Source organism: Coregonus lavaretus (assembly GCF_964263955.1).
Source record: "Coregonus lavaretus genome assembly, chromosome: 33".
Classification (NCBI taxonomy): Eukaryota; Metazoa; Chordata; class Actinopteri; order Salmoniformes; family Salmonidae; genus Coregonus; species Coregonus lavaretus.
In genome coordinates, this window is record NC_140020.1 from 20314959 (window position 1) to 20321871 (window position 6913).

Genomic DNA, 6913 nt, shown 5'->3' on the forward strand with positions numbered 1-6913 from the left:
AACAGTGTTTTTTTCTTCCCTCTGTATTCCAAACGGGACCATACAAGGTCATGTGAGCGGTGGAAACCATTTAAAACCATTGAATAGTTGGTTGTCCCAATAGACTAAGTGGCGGTTCTATGGTCAGTGGCGTGATCAGGTGGTCCCAGAGGTTCTACTACAGTTTCCCACACAGGAAGGGATCAGCCACTGGTGGCAAGGCTCTGATAGTGAATACATCCTGTTTCCTGATCAATATTCAATGTGTGAGTGACTGATCAATATTTTGACAAATCTGCTCATCTTGGCACTAATCTATCAATCTATCAGTCTATCTATCCAAAGACCCATCCGTATAGTTTCTCCCTCCCTCTCTCTTCTCCTACTCCTTACCCCTTCCTCCAGTCCTCCTCCCTCTATCTGTCTATCTCTCTCCCTCCTTCTCTCCCTCCATCTCGACATCTTTAAACCACTTAAGTGTCAGATAGTATGTACTATATCTGTGCAGTTAGACAAGAGTGTTTGCCTACAACATGTCTAAGTAATTGATGGATTGCACTGAGTTAGATGATAGCTAAACTGATTATTCTCAGTGCGTCTCGCAGTGATGATGTCAGAAGGACCAGATGAAGAATGATGAGGTGAGACAGTAGGGGGTTAGGGACACCAGAAAGTGACACTCTTGGTTTGGAACGCAATCTGACAGCTGTCCCTATGGAGGGGGTGCTGGGATTGGGCAGGGTGTACAGTAAATCAAGGTGAGTTGACATCACTCAGTAAAAAAAAATATATAGTTAAATTGACTCTACTGGAGTTAGTGTTGATAACTGGAGTTGAATGGGACGGAGTACTTTTAACTCCATTAAGAGTAACCAGAGACAGGGAGTTAAAACTATGGAGCATCCACATATGTGGGAGGGGCACCATTGTCATATTTCCCAGCATGCTCTGTTTCAGGTAGATTTTTTGAATTGTTTGTTTCAATATCTGTGTTTTCGCATGTACATTGATTGTTTTTGATCTTATGCTACACAATGATATGTAACATATATTTTCCTAAACTAATCTAATCTGTAAAGGGTTGGATTTATTTAAACCTTTACTGAGAAGGCTGTTCCAGCTTATTTTATGTACTGTTAGTAGACTCTGACACTAGTTTTCTACTCCCTGCTCTGACATGCATTCTGAGTGTAAATTGTGGGTGATTGCTGGATATGAATAGAGATAGGATGTCACATTGTAAGCCACCATAATATGACATAGAAATATGTAAATTAGACTTTCCACCCTTTCACTTCAAATGGGACCATGTAGACCCCAAAATAGTGTTGAGTTCGTCTCAATAGGAGTTGAATTAACTATTGTGATTATATTGTGAGAGTAAACATTACTCTAAATAATTAACTCTAGAATACTGAACAACACTGCAGAGAGTTATTTTCAATTAATACTGTACAGAGTGAAACCCAATGATGCAGAGTTAAATATCAACACTAAATATGAGCATATACAACTCTGAAAAAATAACTCTATTGCCAGAGTATGTTTTACTCTTTTTAAGACTGGGACCAAACGTTATCTGTAACAGAGTTAAACCTTAAATTAGAGTTAAATTTACTCTGCCATTTTTACAGTGTGAGGTTTGAGGGTTGCTTCCCCCACTCGCTCAGATTGAGAAAACTGAAGTAATCCATACCATGGTCAATGCTGACTGCTTGGTTTTGTGTTACAGGTCTCTACTTTTCAGAGCTTTGAGAGGGTAGGCTACACAGCATCGACCTCTGGGTAGAGAGCTTATCGAGCATGAAAATGTGATCTTTATTTTAATAGATTCCACAAAAGTCTTGTCAATCTTCCTTGAAAAAGCCAATGTATTTACTATGCTGGACATCCATTTTCGTGAAGCTCATAAAAAATGACATTAAGCTTAGGGCACCAAATACAGAACAGTACCCCAGGTTTGTTTCATGTGTTTTATTCAGAAATGCATTAAAATACATGAGTATTTTAGTAAATAGGAACGGTCTGGTAAGGTGATGCAGGTATTATCATTAGAGCAAGTGAACAAACGAATTTCCGTGATATTAAACTCAAGTGGCTAGCTAGACGCCACTGTGGCCCTGCTCTTGTGTGTCTCGCTATTGTTGTATTCCATCCCAGGATGACTGCTTTGTGCCAAATAAAATGTAAATCTTGCTCAAACAACGACTTAACTGATAAAATAAATAATCTTTGCTCTCCCCTCCTTATTAAATTTGCTTATGGCTTTGAACTTGAATTAGTCAATGTGTACGACCGAACAAAACAGCACAATAACTTGGCTCAGGCTATAAAGAATCCATTGGTAGTAACAGCTACTAAAATCTATTAGGGAAACTTCACCAACATAGACATTATTCTTCCTAAATGGTTTATTGAAGATCATTTCCCTGTGAAGATTATTTTCATGTGTTACATCTGCATTCGGGATTAGGTTGAGATTTAGTGATTGTATATGATAGCAGCACTTAACACAGACGCAGATAATATGACACTATGGCCATATGACGTGAAATAGAGGTCTTTGGCCACATCAACAGTGGGTTTGGCCTTTCGAAAGAAGAATGCATATGTAGAAAATACATAATCCCTACTGTAAAATATGGTGGTGGATCTTTGATGTTATGGGGCTATTTTGCTTCCACTGGTCCTGCGGCCCTTGTTAAGGTCAGTGGCATCATCATGAACTTTACCAAGTACCAGGACATTTTAGCCAGAAACTTGGCCGCAAGTGGATCTTCTAGCAGGACAATAACCCCAAGCACACATCAAAATCCACAAAGAAATTGTTCATTGACCACAAAATCAACATTTTAGTCTCCGGACTTGAATTGAAGAGGGCAGTTCGTAAGCTCTGACAAAGGGTATCAAGAATCTGTAAAGATTCTGTATGGAGGAATGGTCTACGATCCTTCCCAACGTGTCCAATCTCATAAAACAAGGCTCAGTGTCATTATCCTCACAAGGGGAGGGTGCTGGAGCATTGAAAACAGGGGATCCCCCAAAAAATTGTATTTCTTCTTAAATTAAATCTCTTTCTCTGAGAAATTGTATTAGTATAGAAATATGTATTTTTAAAATGTTTTGAGCATACAATATAGCTCAGTATTTGGGTTATTTTACAGGTATTTTTTGCTCATCTTTATCAAGGGACCCAATAATTCCAGACCCCACTGTCTACTGTTTGTATATATGTGCACACGTGTGTGTGTTTTGTGAGGTGTTTAATGCGTCATATGTGTGTATGTGAGTGAGGTGTTTAATGCGTCATATGTGTGTATGTGAGTGAGGTGTTTAATGTGGAGCACATTACCTGTGTGATAAGAACCACTCTATGGAGTCTGATGTCTGGGGCTTATCAAAAAGCAGATTAGCAAAGCGATTTCGCCTTGCTACAGTTTGGTTTTCCAGGGGTCGCTTCAGAACATGATACTGTGTGTTGTACATTATGTGCGTATGAAAGCGAGAGGGGGGGGGGGGGGGGGCTAGGTTCACTTCAAAACACTGAACACTACTCAGACTACGTAGATTTGAATCTGAAGTGTCCATTTCCACTGCTTTGATATCAAAACCACATACACACAGAAACACATCCTGTATGCACATTTATGCTGTTCACCCCTGCATCACCTTCCTTTGAGTTAGACGACCAGCTAATGAAATTCGAAAAGACAATTGGAAACAGTCATTGTTATCTGGACGTCAGCATAATAGACAGTATGTGGACCTCCCCAGCATTGCTTAACATTGATCACTTTACCCTCCACCTCTTTCTCTCTATTTATTGATCAGTCTTTCTCTTCTTCCTCTTTTCTTTTTTTCTCTCTCTTACCTTCTCTCTCTTTCTGTGATTTGTGTCTTGTGTTTTGTTTGTGTTTTTGTATACCTCTCTCTATATTCTTTCCTCTAAGCCTGCCTGATACAGTAATCCAGTTGAGTGGCTTTGTGGGGGTGATTTGGCCACTGGCTGATCGCAGGCAGAATCTCTCTGTTAAGTGATTCACCATCCAGTGATCAGAGATTTCGTAAGACTCAGCCCGGACATGTTGCTGAGGGCTAAGAGGGTTCTGAATTCTTTAGTAAAGGAAAGAAAATGAAAATATGTGCCTTGTAGAGAAGACAAGTGGAGTGTCTTCAAAGTATGCCTTAAGCATGTAGGCATAGTAATGTGTTGATGATGGTCTTATTTTTCATATAAAGTCAATGTGCTCCAGTGGTAATTCTAACACCCCCTTTTCATAGAAGTCTCTCAGCTTTTGAATATTGTTGCTCCTCTTTGAAAAACGTTCCTCGGTCATAAGGGAAAAAGTTGAAAACAAGTGACTCTGAAACACATTTGTTACCTGCTCGTGTGCCAGAGGTGGCAAGTTGCTAGAGTCACACTCTGGCGTGTGTGTGCATGTGTGTGTGCATACAGTTGAAGTCGGAAGTTTACATACACCTTAGCCAAATACATTTAAATTCAGTTTTTCACAATTCCTGACATTTAATCCTAGTAAAAATTCCCTGTCTTAGGTCAGTTAGGATCACCACTTTATTTTAAGAATGTGAAATGTCAGAATAATAGTAGAGACAATGATTTATTTCAGCTTTTATTTCTTTCATCACATTCCCAGTGGGTCAGAAGTTTACATATACTCAATTAGTATTTGGTAGCATTGCCTTTAAATTGTTTAACTTGGGTCAAAAGTTTCGGGTAGCCTTCCACAAGCTTCCCACAATAAGTTGTGTGAATTTTGGCCCATTCCTCCTGATAGAGCTGGTGTAACTGAGTCAGGCCTCCTTGCTCGCACACGCTTTTTCTGTTCTATAGGATTGAGGTCAGGGCTTTGTGATGGCCATTCCAATACCTTGACTTTGTTGTCCTTAAGCCATTTTGCCACAACTTTGGAAGTATGCTTGGGGTCATTGTCCATTTGGAAGACCTATTTGCGACCAAGCTTTAACTTGCTGACTGATGTCTTGAGATGTTGCTTCAATATATCCACATAATTGTCCTTCCTCATGATGCCATCTATTTTCTGAAGTGCACGAGTCCCTCCTGCAGCAAAGCACCCCCACAGCATGATGCTGCCACCCCCGTGCTTCACGGTTGGGATGGTGTTCTTCGGCTTGCAAGTAGCCCCCTTTTTCCTCCAAACATAATGATGGTCATTATGGCCAAAGAGTTCTATTTTTGTTTCATCAGACCAGAGGACATTTCTCCAAAAATACGATCTTTGTCCCCATGTGCAGTTGCAAACCGTAGTCTGGTTTTGTTATGGGTTTTTTGGAGCAGTGGCTTCTTCCTTGCTGAGCAGCCTTTCAAGTTATATCGATATAGGACTCATTTTACTGTGGATATAGATACTTTTGTACCTGTTTCCTCCAGCATCTTCACAAGGTCCTTCGCTGTTGTTCTGGGATTGATTTGCACTTTTCGCACCAAAGTACGTTCATCTCTAGGAGACAGAACACGTCTCCTTCCTGAGCGGTATGATGGCTGCGTGTGGTGTTTATACTTGCATACTATTGTTTGTACAGATGAACGTGGTACCTTCAGGCATTTGGAAATTGCTCCCAAGGATGAACCAGACTTGTGGAGGTCTACACATTTTTTTCTGAGTTCTTGGCTGATTTATTTTGATTTCCCATGATGTCAAGCAAAGAGGCACTGAGTTTGAAGGTAGGCCTTGAAGTACATCCACAGGTACACCTCCAATTGACTCAAATTATGTAAATTAGCCTATCAGAAGCTTCTAAAGCCATGACTTCATTTTCTGGAATTTTCCAAGCTGTTTAAAGGCACAGTCAACTTAGTGTATGTAAACTTCTGACCCACTGGAATTGTGATACAGTGAATTATAAGTTAAATAATCTGTCTGTAAACAATTGTTGGAAAAATTACTTGTGTCATGCACAAAGTAGATGTCCTAACCGACTTGCCAAAACTATAGTTTGTTAACAAGAAATTTGTGGAGTGGTTGAAAAACGAGTTTTAATGACTCCAACCTAAGTGTATGTAAGCTTCTGACTTCAACTGTATGTGTGTACATTGAGGGAAAAAAGTATTTGATCCCCTGCTGATTTTGTACGTTTGCCCACTGACAAAGAAATGATCAGTCTATAATTATATGTTAGGTTTATTTGAACAGTGAGAGACAGAATAACAACTAAAAAATCCAGAAAAACGCATGTCAAAATTTTTTATAAATTGATTTGCATTTTAATGAGGGAAATAAGTATTTGACCCCTCTGAAAAACATGACTTAGTACTTGGTGACAAAACCCTTGTTGGCAATCACAGAGGTCAGACGTTTCTTGTAGTTGGCCACTAGGTTTGCACACATCTCAGGAGGGATTTTGTCCCACTCCTCTTTGCAGATCTTCTCCAAGTCATTAAGGTTTCGAGCCTGACGTTTGGCAACTCGAACCTTCAGCTCCCTCCACAGATTTTCTATGGGATTAAGGTCTGGAGACTGGCTAGGCCACTCCAGGACCTTAATGTGCTTCTTCTTGAGCCACTCCTTTGTTGCCTTGGCCGTGTGTTTTGGGTCATTGTCATGCTGGAATACCCATCCACAGGGGGTGACACTCTAGATCCAAACTGTTACAGACCTATATCCATCGTGCCCTGCCTTTCGAAAGTTTTTGAAAGCCAAGTTAACAAACAGATCACCGACCATTTCGAATCCCACTGTACCTTCTCCGCTATGCAATCCAGTTTCCGAGCTGGTCATGGGTGCACCTCAGCCACGCTCAAGGTCCTAAACGATATTATAACCGCGATCGATAATAGACAGTACTGTGCAGCCGTATTCATCGACCTGGCCAAGGCTTCGACTCTGTCAACCACCGCATTCTTATTGGCAGACTAAATAGCCTTGGTTTCTCAAATGACTGCCTCACCTGGTTC